Consider the following 21564-nt stretch of genomic DNA (forward strand, 5'->3'; position numbering starts at 1 on the left):
TATTTGCTTTTTGCCATATATCGAAGACTACAGAACACAATTCTCTTAAATTAAAAAGATAGCCCTAGAACTTTTTGGACATCGCGAAGGTGAATAAAAAAGTATCTGGAGAAAGGATGTGAAGCAACTTCCAGCCCCCCACCCCTTATCCACTGTACTACAGTGACCTAGTGTATTTACTACTATATCTTTGATGTTACGGTAGCCTGAAGCCCCTTATTACCATTATGTGATTAACTGACATTTAATTACAACAAATCATAATAAGAACGATGCGTTTTTAATAAATCTGCAATGCAACGTTGCCTTGAAACGGTGTATTTTCGTAACACGCAAGTTATATACGGAAAGCAAATACGAAACGTCTTTAAACACTAGTATCTCGTTTTCCGTCAATTTATTAAAAGAAATCGTTCCAAAAAACGTCGTTTTGTAACAGAATATACTGTTAGGACGTAAATTACAATATAAAACTCATCAAATGTGGACCTCAATTGAAAGCGACAAAAACAAATATGGCGTTTCCCAAGTTTTGCTTGTGACGTGGAACGCGATCTTACATGTCATTGGCCAAGTTCCTCTCGACGAAATAAAAACCTGACGTGTCTTATTTGGTCTTTCACGCTACAGAATGCTGTGGGAAGTACAATTCCACCTTGTGACATCACAAAACTCAATCAGCTTCTCGGTCACGAATGCTTTTATTCCCTGCGTGAGGATGGGTTACGAGGGGTATGTCATGTAAGACAGGCACACCAAATGAATCTGAAACAAGTAAATAAATCGAGAGGTGGTTTTTGCTACGCTGTTGCGGGCAATGCGTCGAATTTTCTAATATACGCATATAATTTTTAACGTTTATAGCTATCGAATTACGACGCCGACTATATACTTTTGCTACATTGGAAAGCTCTTTCGAAGAGATCACGAACTACATAACATATGTGGAAGTTGGTAAATTGTTGACTAGATAACAGCGCCGTATATCACAGTCCCACGGCCAGGAGAAGAGATCCCATGGATGTCCACCCTGCAGTACCGAATGTAAGCAAACACGTAGTAGTGATGAGACAACTTGCTCGTTAAGCTATTCACACTCACACAATATCCAAAACTTTGCTGACGTTAGCAAATGCAGTTTTATAGAGGAATATGTTTCTTTTTCGGCATATAGTAAGTAGTTCGAGAAAAGAGAATAGAAACATTAATAATAATATTAATAATGAAACTTTTCGCATATGGTACTCGTAAATCTGCTCGCTCAGAGCCGTTCCAGGTCCATTGCTTTGTAGACGTAGACCATAGCAGAGCTTGTACAGGGTGAACCTGTAAATTGTGGAGCTTATTCAGTGATTATTTTCCGAGTATGCTGGTACAAGGAGCCAATAGTCTTGGGTGGCTCGGCAGAGAGTAATTGCATTTCGTTTGATTCCGTACCCCCATTTATCTCTGTACCTCTGTTGCACTGAAAATATCTGCACAACACTACAAATGTGGACGTTTGCTTCGTGTGTCCACTAACAGTTGTTCAAATGTGTGTGAATTCCTAAAGGACCAAACTGGTTAGGTCATCGGTCCCTAGACTTACACACTACTTAAACTAACCTATGCTAAGAACAACACACACACACACACACCCATGCCCGAGGGAGGACTTGAACCTCCGGCGGGAGGTGCCGCGCAGTCCGTATCATGACACCTGAAACCGCGCGGCAACTCCGCGCGGCCGTCCATTAACTCACGGTACATACTGTTAACAATATTAATGTCCATTTCACTCTTATACTGCTTGGTTATGTGTGGAATTTGTTTTTCCGGTAGTGTTAGTTGCATTTTAAGAGTAATACACGGCACTGTGCATAGGTTTACTGATGAAGAGTTGACCGACATGCATCTCGTGTGCGGGTTTACTGAATCCAGAAGAAGAGCGGCACAAGGACACTATGCTAAGCTTATACCACAGCGACGGTAACCATATCACCATTTGAATAGAAGCGTCTATGCGAAACTGGATCCTTACAGTGCTAGGTTTGGTGATTGCATATTACAAGCTTCTCCACTGTTGCATGTTTTCACAATTTTGCCGGCTGGGGTGGCCGAGCGGTTCTAGGTGCTACAGTCTGGATCCGCGCGACCGCTACGGTCGCAGGTTCGAATCCTGCCTCGGGCATGGATGTGTGTGATGTCCTTAGGTTAGTTAGGTTTAAGTAGTTCTAAGTTCTAGGAGACTGATGACCACAGAAGTCCGATAGTGCTGAAAGCCATTTGAACCATTTTTTTCACATTTTATTTATCGTTTAGCGTAAACCGTAATACATATGTATTTACATTGCAGTAAAGTCAATATAGTTGAATGTGTTCATGCACATATTATGACCAAACCTGGTTACAAATTAACATCCAAATATCACATACGATCAATCGCCAGCCACGTCGTTTAAATATCTGAGCGTAAAGTTGCAAAGCGATATGAAATGGGACCAGAATGTGAGGACTGTGGTGGTGAAAGCGAATAGTCGACTTCGGTTTATTGGAAGAATTCAGGAAAGCGTGATTCATCTGTAAAGGAGATCGCATATATGACGCTGGTGCGACCTATTCTTGAGTATAGCTCTAGAGATTGGGGTCCGTACCAGGTGGGATTAAAGGAAGACATCGAAGCAATTCAGAGGCGGGCTGCTAGATTTGTTACGGGTAGGTTCGAACAAGTGTTACGGACATGCTTCAGGAACTCTAAAGGGAATCTGTGGAGGGAAGGTAACATCCTATTCGAGGAGAAATATTGAGAAAATTTAGAGAACCGGCTTTTGAACCTGACTGCATAACGATTCCACTACCTCCAATATACATTGCGCATAAGGACCATAGAGATAAGATGCGTGAAATTAAGGCTCATACAGAGGCATATAGAGAGTCGTTTTTGCTGGTTCTATTTGCGGGTGGCACAAGGAGGAAAATGACTGCTAGTGGTACGGGGTTCCCTCCGCCAAGCGCCACACTGTGTATTGCGGAGTATTTATGTAGGTGTAGATGTAAATGTATTGCCGCAAGGAAATTGGTGTAAGGTCGCTTGTAGACTCGATGTGTCGGATTGTTTGCTTTTTGGATCTGCAGTTACATTTTGTACACGGTACTGGTTGCAACGAGGAGGCTTCCCCGTGATCGTGAAACTTTGACGCTGTGGTGGTCAGTGCTCTTATCCGTGACGTTTCCAGGCACTGCGAATGTCAAATTTTGAGTTCGTTAGTTCTTTAGCTGTGACCCAGGTCAGCGTGATCATTATGCATGGATAGCTGAGTCCTACTGCTAATGTTGTACCCTCTAAGCAGGAACAATTTTACGCTGTATCTATGGTGGTGTTATATAGAGCTGAAGGAGGCCAGTCGTGCAGTACAGATGGATTTTACTGTACTGCTGACAGTGCCCATGGTGTCATTTGCACCACTAAAATTTTCTTCGTATGAGAGCTATTAAACCATTTTCACAGAAACATAGATAACTGAGGTAGCAAACCATATTACTACTCTCTAAGAAACCACAGGAGACCACGCGTCCCTTACACCGAAATACTCAGAAAATAAATGTGAAGAACACCGGAAATCCTGTAGGTGCAGTTCGAGTTCACCACGTACACTGCCCAGTCGCATTAACGTGACCTCCCGCCGAAAGCCTGAACAAGCACCTTCTGCAGCGCGGTCCGCTGTGAGACGTGCAGGCTGAGAGTCAGTGAGTTCTGGGAGGAACCGCCGGGGATGTGTAGTCATGGCGCCTCCAGTGCAGTGGCCAGATGCGCTGCTGGGTTTCTCTGTTGAGAATCCATAGCGCGAACAGCCCAACCGAGGTGGTCCCACAGATTCTAGATTAGGTTCAAATCCGGGGAGTTTGTAGCCCGGTTTTGTCATCCTGGTGCTCTGTGAACTGTGTGACACTTGCATTATCCTGCTGGTAGGTGCTGTCGTACCGAGGAAAAACAAACTGCGTGTCGTTCATAAGCATAAATGCTTACTTGTGTTGATCTATTGTGTCTTCCAGAATGACGAGATCACCTAGGGAACTATACGAAAACATTCCCCGACGATTGTTGCAGCGTGTTTGCTTTGTAATTTCACGCCATACACACCAACGGTCGTCTGTCCGATGGAGGATAAAAGGTGATTCTTCTGTAAAGGCCACCTGTCACCACTCGGTGGACGTCCGGTTGCGGGAATGGCGTGCAAATCCCAACCTCTGTCGCTGATGAACAGCAGTCAGCACAGGTATATGAACTGGGCGGCTCCTGCGGAGGCCCAAGCGCAGCCACGTTGCTGAACGGTCGTTTAGGAGACACTTTTGGTAGCTCCTTGGTTCATCTGGACGCTCAGTTGCTCAAAAGTTCGCCGGTCGTTCACCCCCTTATTTTTTTTTTATTGCATTTGATCCCTCCCCCAGAGTTGGGGGGAGGGGGCTGGCAGCAGCGTAATAGGCCGCTCTACAGCCTACAGAAAAGTTAAAAAACATAGTGAGAATATAAACAAACAATAAAAACGGGATAAAATGGTGACATTGTAAAAACTGTAAAATGGCTGAAATTGTGGAAGTTTAAATATAAAAACACGGCGTTGACGATGCAGATGAACACACACAGTAAGTAGACAGGCACAATTAAAAAACACAGACGGTCTGGTTTCTGTTCACATGAGATTTAAAAAAAAAACCACTACTACCGACAGTATCGTGGCTGTTCGCAACACTGACAGGGGACGCACAACACTGAACATTTACTGAAAACAGCACTATAAAGGCGACAGGGCGGCAGATGGGGGTGGGGGGAGGACCCAGACCGAAGAGGGGGGGGGGAGAAATGGGGGGGAGGAGAGGAAAAGAAAAAAGGGGGAGCCGATAGAGGGAGAGGACATAGAAGAAGGGGAGCCAGGGTGGATGCAAGAAGGAGTGGGGAAGGCAGTGGAGGGGAAAGCAAAAGGACTTGGGGGAGAGAAGGGAGTCAGAGAGAGGGTAGGTGGGGAAAAAACAGGATGAAAGGGGGGAAGAGTGAGCCTGGGAAAAGGACAGTGGGAGGAAGGGGGAGGTGAGGACCAGAGTTGATAGGATAGATAAATGGAGGGAGAGAGGGCATCAACCAGGAGGGGGAACTGATGGAAGACACCTTGGGTAAGGAGATGAAGGGTGTAGAGGTGGAGGGTAGGAGGGACACAAGAGTGAAGGTGCAGCAGATGGTTGGGGGGGGGGGGGGGTTGAGAGGAGCAACCAGGGAATGAGGGGGGTCAAGTAGGTGGGAGGTGAAGAGGACACAGATATGTTCGAGGAAAAGAAGCAGATGGGGGAAAGAAATCAGGTCATAGAGGATCCGTGTGGGGGATGGAAGGCATATACGAAAGGCGACGCAGAATGCATGGCGCTTGAGGATCTGGAAGGACTTATAGAATTTGGAGGGGGAGAGGGGCGTTCGTTCATTCCTGTCGTTTTGAATAGCACCATTATGCCATGCATCACGCCGACACGAGAGCAGTTTACAAACTTAGCTGTTTCGGAAATGCTTCCACTGTTGTCCCAAAAGCCAATGATCATGTCCTTTCGGACGTCAGATAAATCGCTCTGTTTCCGAATTACGACAATGACTGCAATGTTCTTCTGTATCCTGACATGTTTTATGTATCCTCCTCTGCTACTGCTGCCGCCTACCGTCTGTGAGTGGTTATTGCGCTGACGTCGAACATTCGCGGTGGTCATATTAATGTGACTGAAGTTGTGTATCTGTATATATAGAACAGTACTATGCGTATTACTGAAAATCACGTTTAAAGATCTGATATCGAAATATTAGGGATGTCACGACTTAAAGTAATTCACACTACTCGTATTTTGCAAGTACTAAGCGAGGAGCCATTTCAGTTTCAGGACAGCCATCTGTTTATTTGTAACTTTCTTCTTACTTTCGAACAAACAGTAAGGCAAATACGTGGGTACTTCGTTTCAACAGATTCTTCTCCATCCTCTTTTAGTTTGAACTTGCGCTCCGGCTCTAATGAGGTCATCGACGACAGGACGTTATATTTTAATCTGTCCTCTTTCTTTACAACAGGCACTTTGATCGTATAGCGCTGTTACTTAAGTACGACATAAACAACAGCACAGAAATACTATGTATTTTGAACAATACTGACACAAATTCATGATAATGCCATATTTTAGTATTTTAGACGAATTTTAATGAAAGTTCGTACTAATCAGATCGATGATACGCAGTGTTTTACATCCATTTAAGCTGAATTAATATCCGTTTCTAACGTGCCATAATTTATTTGGTCACGTAAGACCGATGTTTGATTTCCTCCGCAACGTTAGAACGCTACGAAGCAGGGCGACAGGCTTCCAAAAGCGCTGCGGGCGTGGTACGTGTGCGGAACAGCAGCAACGATTTCTTCGTTGCCTGCATAGGCCACTGCCGTGATGCAATAGCTCTAGATCATAGACACTCGGTTGTGCTTGAAGACTTACCGTACACTGAGCAGTGATTTTTAAAGACATTAGCCGTAAGGGGATTAGTGTGCGCAGCCAACGCTAATCACGTTTGCTCAAATACAACAACCGAACAGCAAAAATCACTGTACAAAAGAGTGTCGTTGAGTACTGGCGACAAAAATGAGTAAATGCGGTAAAGAAGGAGAGCAACTCCGAAGCTGGGCTGTGGCGTAGTGGTAGCACATTTGACTGGCAAGCAGTGTGTTGTAGGTTCGAGGCTCCTCCAAGCTGTGTATATTCATGTGCCATGAAAAGCATTTTTACGCCTTTTTTAACTAGATATGCCGTTCTTCCATACTTTACGAATAAGTCGGTGTCACGATCAATAAAGTCACGGATATTTGTAGTGAAATAGACACTGTGGGACGGAATAGTTACCCACGGTGTATATGTAATAGTATGAGCTTCAGTATACTGACAAATGCAGTCAAATGACATAGCATTTGATGTCATTATTGCAGTACATAACGTCACTGATTCATGTGGTAGAGGGTGGAACTCGGTACAAAGGTAGTCAGCTTTATACGGTGTTAGCGCGTGTGTATGTGCGTTTACTGTAGATAGGAAAAAGACATCACTAGTGCTTGTTGAGTACGTAAAACACGATTATGACATTGCCATGCACAAAACACTTATCATGAGATGAAAAAATAAAAAAGAAGATGGTGCGTACAATGAAACGGGACTCTCTAATCGTCAAACTGACAAGAACTTGAACCGTTCATGTACAGTGATTGATAATTTCGTTAGATTGGAGGCACTATATGTACGGGACGTAAAACATGGGGTAAGTAGAAAATTATTTGAGGCATCGAAACTGTTCCTTTTGAACAAAGCAAAGGCCACAAACCGTTATTCTTCTCAAGTTGTTGCTCATTTACAGTAGTAAGTAACTGCCAGATGTGTACGACAGATTTTGTCAAATGCTAAACATCTTGCATTCAAGAAACGGCTGCAGAAACGTGTTCTAACGCCCAAACACAAAGAGGCTAGATTGGAGATTGCTGAAAGTCATAAGTCATGGGCTTCAGAACATGATAAAGTGATCTTCTGTGATGAGAAGAAACTTAATTTAGATAGGGCGGATGGATTTCGATTATTAGCGTGATCCGAGAACAGAGCAGTTGGTAAGAATGAGCAGAGAGTGTTACGATTTAAACAGTTTCGCTACAAGAACTACAAACCCTAATAAAATCAGTGCCGAAGAGAATTTTTTAGGTAAATAGGAAGAACGATGATTGGGCAAAGTACTAAGAATGCAGTAACACAACAGGACAGTGAGTGTCTTTATATGCGGTGGAGAGTAAAAGAAGACTATATGAACGCCTTATTTTGTTACTCGTGTTATGAAAGAATATACGTATCTAAATCCGTCATGATTGTTTATGTCCTATATGTATCTACTGCTTTCATAATAAATTCGATATAGTATGCTACAGACATTGTATTATTATTTTCGTGAGAAACCTGCCTTTATACTGATATCCACTGGTGCACATATGGGAAACAAATTAACAGTGTAGACGTATGAAGCTTGCTCGGTTCAGAAAGGCAACTGAGTAAACGACTTCGCGGAGAAAATATTTAATTCTGGCAGTGCTATTGCTTAAGGAAGGAGTATTAATGTTTAATGCCTCATCAACGGGAGACGGAGCACAATCTTGTATTAAGTAAGGATGAGGAAGAAGATTGGGCCTGTTCTTTCAAGGGAGCCATCCCGGCATTGCAGGGAAATCTTCCCTGTTCCTAAAGAATCTTGCCTAATCGATCAGATCAGATTCGGAGACCCGTAAATATATTAATTTAAATTTTTTAAATATTTTTACAAAATTTCTAGTTAGTATGGAACATTTGAGTACTTTGTCAAATATGCAAACATGATTCCAACCACTCGGAATGCATTACGTATTAATCAGTTGTACGTTCAATAGCAAATACAATCACTTCACCATCTCTTTTTATAGGTGTATTTATTTATTTACTTTTGTGTGTGAGGGGATGGGGGAGAGAAAGGAAGAGAGCCGGCCAGTGTGGCCGTGCGGTTCTAGGCGCTTCAGTGTGAAACAGCGTGACCGCTACGGTCGCAGGTTCGAATCCTACCTCGGGCATGGATGTGTGTGATGTCCTTTGGTTAGTTAGGTTTAAGTAGTTCTAAGTTCTAGGGGACTGATGACCACAGGTGTTAGGTCCCATAGTGCTCAGAGCCATTTGAAAGGGAGAGAGAAATTTCATAAATAACATTAAGCGAACAGCTAATGTTCTGTTGGCTTTCAGTTAAAATTGTATTTTATTGTATTCATTGTTTTCAGAGGGTTGTCATTCTCTCCGCCAAACATTCATGTATTAATATTAATATTTTCTCTACTCCCCACCTCTTCCATATATTCACTGAACTGCATTTCAGACTACATTTCAGTCCCACACTCACATTCTGATTTTCTGCAATTTCTCTAAATTACTTAAAGCAAATGCTGGCATGGTTACCTTGAAAAGTATGCGATCGAATCCTTCCCCACCCTCCGTCCGTAACGGCCTCCTCATCTATGGTTTAAATTCTGCAACTTTTTCTTCCTTCCTTTGCCGGCCCAACTATAATGGTTTTAAGTTTATGTCTGGAAAATACCTCATGTTCATTCTCTGCAAATGTCAGGGATCGTTTCATTAATTTTGTTTCTGAAACACAAGTGAAACAGTTACTGAGAATTAAATTTGACAGTGAAATATTGAAAATAAAATGAATCAGACGGCCGAGGTTTTTGCGGTGGAGAGTAAAAGAAGACTATATGACGCGTGAGCAACTATGTTGTTGAAAAGCTAAGAAAAAAATGGTTCAAATGGCTCTAAGCACTATGGGACTTAACTTCTGAGGTCATCAGTGCCCTACAACTTAGTACGACTGAAACCTAACTAACCTAAGGACATCACACACATCCATGCCCGAGGCAGGATTCGAACCTGCGACCGTAGCGGCCGCGCGGTTCCAGCCTGTAGCCCATAAAACCGCTCGGCCACTCCGGAGGGCGAAAAGCTAAGAATTTCGTCCAGTAGACGCTAGTCTTTCCACAGCACTGTTCGCTGTGCAAACGGTATTCATAAACAACATGACGTAACACACAAGTAAACTTCGTGAGTAGCTATCAAACTCGAGAAGTGCTAAACCAGAAGCAGAAATAAGCTGCAAAAGTTATTCGGTGATGGTGAAAACTGGAAAGTTCGAATACAATAATAAGATTTGTAAAATACATATATAGATATTTTCCATGGCATACTGCGAGTCTTTCTGGCCTCTAATCTGTGTTGCGCTTCTGGTAGCGGCTGATGGTCGAGTGTGCAGTCTGACTGGTCCCTAGTTCGAGAACCACAGAAACACAATGCGTTCTTAGCGGTCTGGTACTATGCCGTCGCATGTACTTCTCGATATACCGAAAATAGTTATCAGATTCGTAAATGGAAACGAGTAAAATATGAGTACGAAATATAATTAGACCCAAAGGTGTTATAGCAGCGACGACTGAAGTTTCATCATGTTCCGTCAGCCACTGGAATTGTTCCGAGAAGTTGCAACTGCACAGACGAGCAACAAAAATGTGGTGCGTACAGCGAGATTCCAGTCATTGAGTAAGCTATTCTATTCTCCACTGAGTGCTATAAAAGCAATCCCCGGTAAACACCGTGTTGGGTAGTACTGATCAATACAACTCTCTGAGGAGAGGAAGATAATTTGGTTCCTCCAGAGGCGTCAAATGAGACTACATGCCTTGTTATTAAATCTCCTAAAATTTCCAGAATGAGATTTTCACTCTGCAGCGGAGTGTGCGCCGATATGAAACTTCCTGGCAGATTAAAACTGTGTGCCCGACCGAGACTCGAACTCGGGACCTTTGTCTTTCGCGGGCAAGTGCTCTACCAACTGAGCTACCGAGACTCGAACTCGGGACCTTTGCCTTTCGCGGGCAAGTGCTCTACCAACTGAGCTACCGAAGCTCAGTTGGTAGAGCACTTGCCCGCGAAAGGCAAAGGTCCCGAGTTCGAGTCTCGGTCGGGCACACAGTTTTAATCTGCCAGGAAGTCTTTTAAAATTTGCTGGTTTTCGATCTGTTCTGCTTTTTCAGTAGATGGGAGGTTTTGTGGCTACACCGCTTTCTGCTTTCCTTGTTGACGATGCAGTGGAAGCAAATACTAAACTGTACGTATACCAATAAATACGGGCAGGAGCTGTAGATAGTCTGAATCTTCTGCAATTTGGCTGACAGTGGCAAAGAGAGGGACAGAGTGCAGATGCTTTTCAACAAAACAGCGTATCTTTATCTGTATTACCGTACTTCTACCAAACACGGGATAAGAGTATTCAGGATTCACATGAAATAGCCAAATCAACGTATTCAAGGCTGAGGCGGGAAGTATGACTGCCAGCTACTGTACCACGTGGGCAGTTTTACTTTCTAAACATAACATTTCTAAGAATAAGGGCAATAGGAGCATGGAAATTTGTTCCGTTTTTATTTATATACGTCAGTTTACCAAATTACTTACCCTCAAAATGTTGCACACACAATTACAACATGTCAAAATTTCGTCCAGTAAAAGAATAAAAGAAAGAGAGACACAAAGTCACAAATACCAGAATGTTTTGTTCCGTAAAAGAAGAGTTCATTTTTGTTTCATGATGTACCAGTAAGAAAATGATTCGAAAGTTTGTTGTATATCTTTAGATTCTTTATTAAGTTGGCTGCGGCAGAACTTCCACGGCTATCTCGTTGAGGACGGGACGTTAAACTCAAATTTTCCTTCCTTGTTTTTAATGAATTCATTTGCACCATGATTTGTTTCTTTCGGATCCGCAACATCCGTGCGGCTCTTGGCTGGATAACGAATAGCTGGCCACCTGGTAGATGTGCAGTGATATAGATTGCATGAGATTCACTGGTTGTCTTGGCTTGAAAGGCGTGTTGCACTGTGGGGACCGCCGTCGAGAGATTAAGAGATCGTTCACAAGATTCTGCACAGGTAGTCCTCTAAGCTGCCGTGGTAAATGTGCTGATGTACCCCTGGTAACTAATTAGACGATGAAACCATAATCAAACGTGCACCAACTAAACGACTTAGAAGAAAGTAGCAGACATATCCTAACTGTACCCCAGTTCATACTGGAAAAGCAGTTCCGGATACGAGGCTTAATCAATCACCTGTATTACGAAATGAATCTCTAGAAACATAAACTTAAGCAACCAAACTAAAATAGTTCTACGATGTGTTTATGGCTTGCAAGTGCTGGCTCATAACTATAAACTGACCGTATTTCAGAGTTTGATTTATGAAAAAAACAGTAGAGAATTTAAAATGAGAAATAACCAAAAAAGTCAGATAATTAGAAGGAAATTTTTAAAAAAAGCAAACAGAAATCGGAACAGTATTCACGTAGATGAGCATAGGGTGGAGAAGGTGAAAAACACTTTAAGGAGAGGACAGATATTAATTTGCTGTTCAATACAGTCATTAAAAGCAACAGAGAGATACGGATCTGAACTAATACATAATTGTATATGCATCCAGGTCTTAAACTGGATAACTTGCTGAAGAGCGACAACAATCAATACCGGTCTGGACAAATGACACGTGATTAGCTACTGGGATCGCCTATGCTTTACGAATGACTTTTTACTTTTGACATGTTCTGACGCATCTCCTTAACCTGGTTGTGTATTGATTCAACTCATTTCAAACTCAGCGCGTTGCGTAGAAGGGTTTAAAAATAGTGTGGAGATGCCGGGGATCGAACCCGGGGCCTTTCACATGCAAAGCGAACGCTCTACCACTGAGCTACATCCCCTATGTGTACCCTGGCCTCGTCATGTAGAAGTCTAGATTCCAAAATGTCATTGTGTGTCAGAACTCTATCGTTATCGGGTTCCTTTCCGAGAATATCCTTGAGGCGCTGCCTTGACGTCAGCGACCCACGTGATTGTAAATGGGTGGCCCGACGAAGAATCTCGAGTTGGCTGCGTGACACGATGTAGGTCAGTCTCCGCCGCAGTCGTTGGACGGCACGCGGAAACTGATGCGTCGTGCTGTTTTGTGCTTTTTTTTTCTACCATTCGGCGTAAACAAAAGGTTCAGAATACAGTTTTTAACGAACAAGAACTGCTAGATTCAATGAGACATGTAAGAGCTTTACCACGTTAACAGCAACACTGAACTTGCGTAACTTGAGCAAGATAAAATGCAGCCGCAGAGGAATCACAAGAAATTTTACATTTATATCTAACATATTCGCATCATTACGTGTTTGGGGCTCCCATATTCTAATTTAATGCAACATCTTCGGTATCTATGATATTATGCAAAAAGTTAGTGCCGTTACCAGTGGTTCTTACGTTCCACTAGTCAATCTGTATTGCATTATCTGCCTCAATTTTACACGTAGCTATGTAGTTTCTTGTTGAAACTGTTAGCTCAGCTGTCTCGGAAAGAAAGGAAGGTATCTGAACGTCTGTTCAGTCTGTCATTAACGACGCAGCTCTTAAGTTCCATAACTAATGGTTAGTAGATTAACGGATTTGTGGTACTGCAGTTAGGATGATGGGAAAATTTTAACACTGTACAGAGGTGTGAAAATTTTTTGACTCAAAAAGAAAATAGTGATGTTTACTAGTTTCTCTCAATCTAGAATTGTTCAGCCATGTAATATTGGCATTTTCACTCACATACATGCACATGCCAACATTTACATTAGGTATCGGCAGCCCTGTGCTATTAGAAATGTTGGCAGCACTCCTAAAATAGCATCTTTGTAGCTGTTTTGGAGATAGTTCAGTTCAGCTGGTTCAAGTTGGTTTTGTCTGTAATATATCCTTAAACAATAATTAATGAGTGTATCTACTTGCCATAAAATATAAATATTTTTATTATTATGGATAATTCTTTTGTTTGTCACATATTTGTTGGTTATGGGTCGGAAAAGTGATATTTCGCCAAGAAAAGCTGCGACTATAAAACTGCTACTCGTAAAAAAACAGTATTCACAGAGAGGAATAGCAAATAGGTTACAGAATTCACAAAAATCTGTGTGCCGCATTTGCCACGCAGAGAAAGATGGCCTTAATGTCAGACCAGGAAAGTGTGGACGCAAGAGCAAACTTTCCCGTAGAACTCAACGCAGATGGCGAAACACAACAGAAGAACTACAAGTCAAGATTTCAAGGAGGCTTTGGAAAACTATGGAGTCGGTGTTGTACTTCCACACTCCACAGAAAGCTTACTAGTGCAGCTCGCCGGCCACGCAAAAAAGCAATGAGCTCATGAATTTAGAAATCACTTATTTAAAGCAGCTGAGAATCTGTATGTGAAAATTTCTTTTGAAAAATGAATAATTGTTTTCAAGAAAATATACCACAAAGACATGGAGAAATTTTCTTATGTACAGTACGGTGCATATGAGCACATAATATCTGAAATCATTGACTTTTAATGATTAAAATGTTTTATTACTTTCAGGTCTGCTTTTCTGACGAGCCAGTATTCTCCATATGTGAAGAAAGTAGCCAGTATGTCCGAAGGACGGTTGGCAAAAATGCTTCTAAATTGTAAAATGTTTTCATTTTAAGAAAGAATAACCTTGAGCCTAATAGTTTTCACACCTCTGTAAGTTGTTTCGTTCTGGTGTCGGCCGAAACTAAAATCTGCAAGTGCGAGTTTTCCAAAAGACATTTTACATCATCACATGAGATCGGTAGGAATTCAAGTATTTTCTGCATACACTTCTGGAAGAGGCCTTCAGGAATCAATATCCATAGTTGAATGAAAAAGCTCCGCAGCATTCGACCACACCAAACGTTTTTCAAACCCTCCCCTACCTCCTATCGCCTCCGGCAGTCACCAAATTCAAGACGGAAGTACCAATTGGAATGAAATACAGGATGTGTTGTGAGAGAGCAAAAAGTATTACAATTGCGTTTTATTACAGTGAGTTTAGGGAAACAGTTATTGCAACTCATATACTCGACACAAAAAAATGTGAATATAATTGCAATGAACAATTTTGTTGCTTATTTTTTTGTATATTATCACCCTGAAAAATAACAGGGAACAGTATCAATTGAATAATTTATGCATCTGAACTCTGCCTTAACTTTTACGATATTTCCCCCTTTTTTCTCATAACTATAAATACCTTAAGAGGAATTTAATGTCCATTCAAATGACTTAGTTAAGATCTGCTTCCAGCAAAGGAGTGATACGGCAGTAGGAGAAGGATAATAAAATGTGCAAGATTTGCTGATGACATATCTCGCCAGTTAATAAAAAAAATAAGAAAAGTTAAGATGGTAGTTTTAATGCTACAGGTGTTCTATGTAGCCTCTCCTCACATGAATATAGTAAACTGCACAGAATGTTCATCAAACCATGTGAAACTGTTAGAAAAGTTCTTCTTTGGGACACACTGGCACCTTCTTTGGTTTTGGCGACCCATCACAGACCGGTTACACACTGTCGTTCTGTGACAGGTTCGCACTGATAACACGGAGTCTTGTCACCTATGACGATTTTTTCCAGATAGGAATTGTCCACGTTTTTCATTTCAATCAGATTACGGCAGGCATTCATGCGTAATTGTTTTATGTGCAGGAGACCAGGTGTGCTGGATAAACTTTCTATACACTTTTCTCTTCCTCAACACATCCTAGAAATAGTCCTGAATGCTTAATTTAGAGACGTACAGCTCATTGCTCGACTGTGATTTGTGAGACAACGTTGACACGTTACAGACGCACGCCCACTAACACTGCTCACAACTGACTGCTCGAATGCCCATCTGTTTTTTACAGCTGTTAGTCCAAGCTGCCAATGTAGCTACAGCACTAGCGTCGATTACACGCCAGAAATAAAGTCAGTCTCCGAACGTTTTGGATGGATAGTGTAGCATTACTAAGTCAAAACGAAAAGGCAGTTAAGATTACTTTAGAAGTACTGAACACCAGTTGTGGGGAATATAAATTGAAAATAAATACGAAAAAGACTAGAGCAATGAATTGACAACACAATCAAGGAAGATAAAAGTGAGAATTTGTGTTGAGCTAGTGGATCAAGTTGAAAACTTCAGCTGTCTAGAACACAAAATAAACAGTAACATGAAAGAAAAATCAAAAATAAAACCAAGAATACCTGTTACAAAGGAAATGTCTTACAGAAGGAGTACTTTCTGTGGTTCATTAAATAAATAATTAACCAAAAATTAGAGAAATATTTCTTATTGGTTGCTTTTATGTACAGTGTCGGAACAGGTACACTGCCACGCAGACGAGAGAAATGCTTAGTGGCTTTGGAGATATGGTTTTCGAGAAGTATGGAAAATGTGAAATGGGCAGATCAATAAGGAATGAGGTTGTCTTACACAAAATGAATGAGAAATGTTAAATCCGTCAAAAATCAACAAATGCATTATCTGCTTCACGGCCTTGACTGGGAGACATGGCGTAGGTAAGGAACTGGCAACTACTTTCGACAGAATAAGAGTTCAAATCCAGCCATTCACATTTAGGCTCTCTGCTGAATGTCGCGACGATTTCTGAAAAGGATGCGACCAAATTGCTGTTTCTATCAAGCTCGATCTCATATATTTCTGTTGGTTCTATAATGAACCCTCGTGCACTATATGCTCACCATATACGTTTTTGCCACATTCCGTGTTTCATTAACTTTAAAATCATCTCAAGAATACTTATGCGAATGTCAAAAAGACAAATGTCTCTCGTAAGTACTCAAAACAAGTAACGAGTACAAAAGGAGGGCCCCGTGGGATTAGACGAGCGGTCTGGGGCGTTGCAGTCATGGACTGCGCGGCTGATCCCGGCGGAGGTTCGAGTCCTCCCTCGGGCATGGGTGTGTGTGTTTGTCCTTAGGATAATTTAGGTTAAGTAGTGTGTAAGCTTAGGGACGGATGACCTTAGCAGTTAAGTCCCATAAGATTTCACACACAAATCAAATCTACAAAACGAGGCTCCGGCAAGAAAGCAAGGAAATCTGGAAAAACCATTTGAAAAAGTATTTGCAATCAATCTAGAACCGATATTGGTCTGATTTAAATTAACTTTTTACAGCCACTCTTGTGGCTGATTGCTGTGTTATAAACCATATGCTTTATCTTTCATATTATTTTCTTTCGTTTTTATGATTTACGAGGGGGCACACAAAAAAAGAACCGTAATAACACTGCCGTGGGCGAAGCTTGTGTAATACGCGTTTCTGACACTAGGTGTGTATAGTGCAACTCATTGGTAGTTTAGTGTTATGGAGTAGTCGTATTAGCTCACCGCTACAGTACAGTTGCTAGCCACGTAAGAGTTATAGCAGTCGCCGCTGGTGCAGCGCAGTTCATTGCCATGTAGAGTGAGGTAAACTTTATGTCTCATATGTTAATATGAATTTGTTTCAATCCTTTTGTGGTTTGTCAGCACTAATTAAGTCAGACTTGTAATATTCAGTTTTTTATGTAATGGTTTGCAGAAATGTTTTCAATAATAAGGTGTTTCAGAACATAATTTTTCACCAGTCACTTACTTGAATTTAAATATTTTGCAAATTTTCCCAGATGATAGTCATGTGTTGTTTAATAATCAGAGGACGAGCTACACAGCTGTGTCAACAAGAAAAATCAGTTTTTTTCTAATAATGCAAATCTCAGACAAATGTTGTTCAATAGTAGTAGGCAGGCCAGCATTGCACTAAACTGTGCCATTTAGGAGCAGATATATAGGCAGTGTTATCCGGCGACAGCACCGGAAATTTTTATATACAGGAAGGTAACAAGATGACTGCAATAAATGTTTCGAACAGTGGAAACACCAGTGGGACAAATGTATTAGCTGTAATGGACAGTATTTTGAAGAGGATAAGTAATTTTGTGGTTTAACCGCCAGACACCACACTTGCTAGGTGGTAGCCTTTAAATCGGCCGCGGTCCGTTAGTATACGTGGGACCCGCGTGGCGCCACTATCAGTGATTGCAGACCGAGCGCCGCCACACGGCAGGTCTAGTCTAGAGAGAGTCACTAGCACTCGCCCCCAGTTGTACAGCCGAATTTGCTACCGATGGTTCTGTCTACATACGCTCTCATTTGCCGAGACGACAGTTTGGCATAGCCTTCAGCTACGTCATTTGCTTCGACCTAGCAAGGCGCCATATTCAGTTGCTATGTCTTCTGAGCAGATAATATTGTGAATCACGTACCGTCAAGAGCGTTCATCATCAATGGATTAAAGTTAAGTATCAAACTAGCTACGTCCGCTTCCTAAATTCTAATTCCTTGTCATGTTCCAGGCCTCACGTCAGTATAGTCCTTCCCTCGTCACGCCAGCCTGCGTGAGCTAAAACGCGTGCATTTCGGCCTCCAATAGTAACACGGTGTTGGCTCTTCAGCCAACACAAATTTTGTACACAATTTGAAAATATATAGCTTTTAGAAAATACTCAATTTTTTTGGGTACCCCTCGAATAGCTTTTAAGACGCAAAGTACAGACGGTGAAAGTTTTCAGAACACAAGTCGGTGATTACGTTTTGTTCATCGGAAGTCATTGTTTGAACCCTGAATACGTTATATGATTCTGCAAGAGAAAGAAGTCACTGATGTGCTGTAGGTTTCATCTGAAGCCAACGTTCTAGACTAAATCCCCAGCTCTTTCGCCGTGTTTTCTTCGTCAATAATCTTGTTTTTCGAGTCCCGTTAAACACAAAGCTGCCTCGTTTACTTAAGCCTCTCCAAGGGCTTTCAACTTAACGCAGATGGAACTTCCTGTTTTTGTGGACGTGATTGGGAGCGACCGCCTCCTTCCGCCGCCGGCACACGGACCCTGAATTCGAGAACTTAGCGGGGCTACTTCAACGTGCTGCTCAATGCTCACAAACGATGCCACTTGTGCATAGGGTACGTGTGCCTTCCACAATGTACACGCGACTGCAGTGCGCTCCAGCGGCAGTTATCGGCTGTATCTGGCTCGCAGACCACACTGTTTACGAAATGGACAGGCATAAAATTAGCACGTTAGCTCTGTTAACATGCACATTTCCTCCCTTGTCCATGTGTTAGTCATGTTCTTGTAGAATACATAAATAAAAACATTCAAATGTCCATGAACATGTTAAGAGCCAAAGATGAAAGCATGTCCAATCAATGACATGTACTTAAAAAAGTTGTATTGTAAATAGTGCGATACAAATTTACAATAGTTCATCACTGTTCCTATTCAGTAGCAGGATCCTTACAACATGTGAAACACAAAACCTGTAACAAGAAAGTACAAAATATCTTACTGCAAATAGTGCAAGCTGTCTTGTAGATACAGCTAATCGAATCGAACAAACTATCTCCTAGGGAAGGGTGCACTTTTATTTACATAACAGCGAATATTATATTATATATTAATAAGAAAGAATCAGAATCTACTAGAAAATACAAAGGATAGTAAAAATGTGTGGATCCAGTGAGACTCGAACCAGCAACAAATAAGCTATTACCTTGCAATCTGCCTCTACTCATTACGCCCATATTTTCCATTTTAATGACCTGAAAGCTTCAATCGTTGATATGTTGTTTAATTGCATGGAACTGTACCAATAACGATGAGTTTATGTATTCTCGATGTGCCTTGAAATGACATATTTTCATAATACACAACTTACAATAATTCGTTAACCACCAATATGACGTTTCCCGACCTTTAATTACAACAAATCGTAGAATTAACGACAGATTTTCGAAAGATTCTCAGTTTGCTGGTACTCAGAAACGGTTTATATTTGTGAATACACAGCTTCAACTGAAAGCCAATACGGCGTCTCGCAGCCCCGTAATGAAGAGATCATATGATGCAGGTGGCGTTCTTCCATCTCATTGATCTACGTTTAAACGCACATTCTGCATATTTGACGTACTAGATATCACTCTGCACGTTCGGGAAGACACCCAACGTGCTTTCTCCACGCTATGACGTCAGGAACTCGGCACCCTCAACGCTCAACGTTCGAATGCACGGCTTTCTTCCTTCTGTTTTTTTATTTACTTTGACTTTTGCTCTGAAGGTCATACAGTCAAAAAGCTTTCAGCAGTCGTCACACGAGCAGTGGCATTCAAAGCGCTCACTCGGTTTCCTCAGTGCTGAACCGTCCTTCAGCGGCAATTCGGGGCTACAAGTGACGCTCTCTTGTAGATAGTCATTCGAACACACTTATTCCTGAGAGAGGGCGCACTTATATTTATATATATAACATAGAGTATTACAAAACATACTTCTATTAAATTAATAAGGCAGTCCTTTCAAAAAGCGCAAAGGCGAATAAAATATTTTGGATTTAGTGAGGCAGCTGCAAACCACACATCCGTAACACCGCATCTTCATTATATTCTGAACAGTTAATTGGGACGATAAAGTAAAATAACTGCAAACTAAATATTCCTTCCTCTGTATTTGATTTTAAACCCACCGATGGTAATAAAATTTACATTTCTGTATACGAGGATATGGTTTTCGGCGTATGAATGATTTTTCGGCAAGAATTACTTTATTGGTTGCCCGTCTTTAATGAAATAATGCCCGATGACGTAAGTCTCTGTAGAACTCTTAAAGTGAAGTAGACAAAAGACTCCACATACACAATCCTCTTCACTCCCCCCCCCCCTCTCCCCCATGACGTCATGACTGCTCAGGCTACTTCAATTAGTTGATGCTGAGCTTTTAAACTAAGACAATAAGTGAAATAAATAAAATCTAGCATCTTTGCTTCATCGTCATTTTATTACAACAAACGTACCAATAACGACGCGCGTTCGAGAGATCCTAAATGTAATGATGCTTCGTGACGACATATATTCATATGATATAAGTGATGTCAAACTCACAAAAAATATGGACTTGAGCTGAAATTCAACATGGTGTCTCCCGACTCAGTTCTGAAAAGAGCCATGGCCTGCATGCCACGTAGGTGGCGTTCTGTCTCATTGGTATACGTTCAAATGTGCGTTCAAAATGTCTGAAATGCTTGATATTGGCCTGCACGTTCGGAAAGATCACGCAGCGTCCTCTTTCCACGCTTTGACGTCAGAAACTCGGCGCCCTCAACGCTGACGTTGGAAGCACGGTTCTTGCGGCACGGCTTTAGAAAATGGTTCCAATGGCTCTTAGCACTATGAGACTTAACTTCTAAGGTCAACAGTCCCCTAGAACTTAGAACTACATAAACCTAACTAACCCAAGGGCATCACACACATCCATACCCGAGGCAGGATTCGAACCTGCAACTGTAGCGGTCGCTCGGTTTCAGACTGTAGCGCCTAGAGCCGCTCGGCCACCAGCGGCCGGCATGGCTTTATAGCCGGCTATATTCTGAATCATGCGATTCAGTGGTCGTTCGTACTGGACGTTGAGTGATGTTCGCCAAAAGTTGCCGTGAAAACAATGAACATCAGTTTCGTAAAAAAGACATTACATCCACTATTCTGAAACTGGATGACTGACTTCATGGAGTGAATTGTCGCAATACCAGCAAAATCCGTGGAGTCTATACATGGTGGTTCAAGATAGTGTGAAAATATTGTAGTAGTGCTGTGGGGTTGGATGTACTGAGGAATAACTGTAAAGGAAAAAAAATCGATACGTTGCGCCGATTTAATTACCACTGAAATTAACCAGACAGGTCGGTGGGCACAGAAACTCACACACCCTAACGGAGACGTCGTTGCTAAACGTGTTCTTCGTTTGGTTTCCTAAAACTGAAAGAGATCGATAAAAAATCTGGACATCTGACGGTAGCAAGGACTTAACTCGACAACGACTGATCAGTCTCGTGCGCTATCATCTACGCTATGAGAAAATATACATCTGGCGGCCCATTGAATTTGCGCTCGCAACGGCCTGACTGACTAATTTCAGTACTAATTAAATCGAAAACGACGCAACGTATCGAATTTTTTCCCTGGCAATTATTTCTCAGCGCAAACTAACATACAACATCCTGTATCCATCACTAGGACGACACTGTACTTACTGCCACT

At 41.8% G+C, this 21564-nt stretch overlaps 1 protein-coding gene and 1 non-coding gene across 2 annotated transcripts in view; both read right to left on the minus strand.

The window, feature by feature from the left end:
- Positions 1-21564, minus strand: part of LOC126278169 (phospholipase A1-like) — a 286583-nt gene that overhangs the window by 79870 nt on the left and 185149 nt on the right. The gene's annotated exons all lie outside the window — the stretch shown is intronic.
- Trnaa-ugc (transfer RNA alanine (anticodon UGC)) lies at positions 12278-12349 on the minus strand. Its single transcript has one exon. It is a non-coding gene; the product is annotated as a tRNA-Ala (tRNA).

The sequence above is a fragment of the Schistocerca gregaria genome, chromosome 6 (genome assembly GCF_023897955.1).
Source record: "Schistocerca gregaria isolate iqSchGreg1 chromosome 6, iqSchGreg1.2, whole genome shotgun sequence".
NCBI classification, from domain to species: Eukaryota; Metazoa; Arthropoda; class Insecta; order Orthoptera; family Acrididae; genus Schistocerca; species Schistocerca gregaria.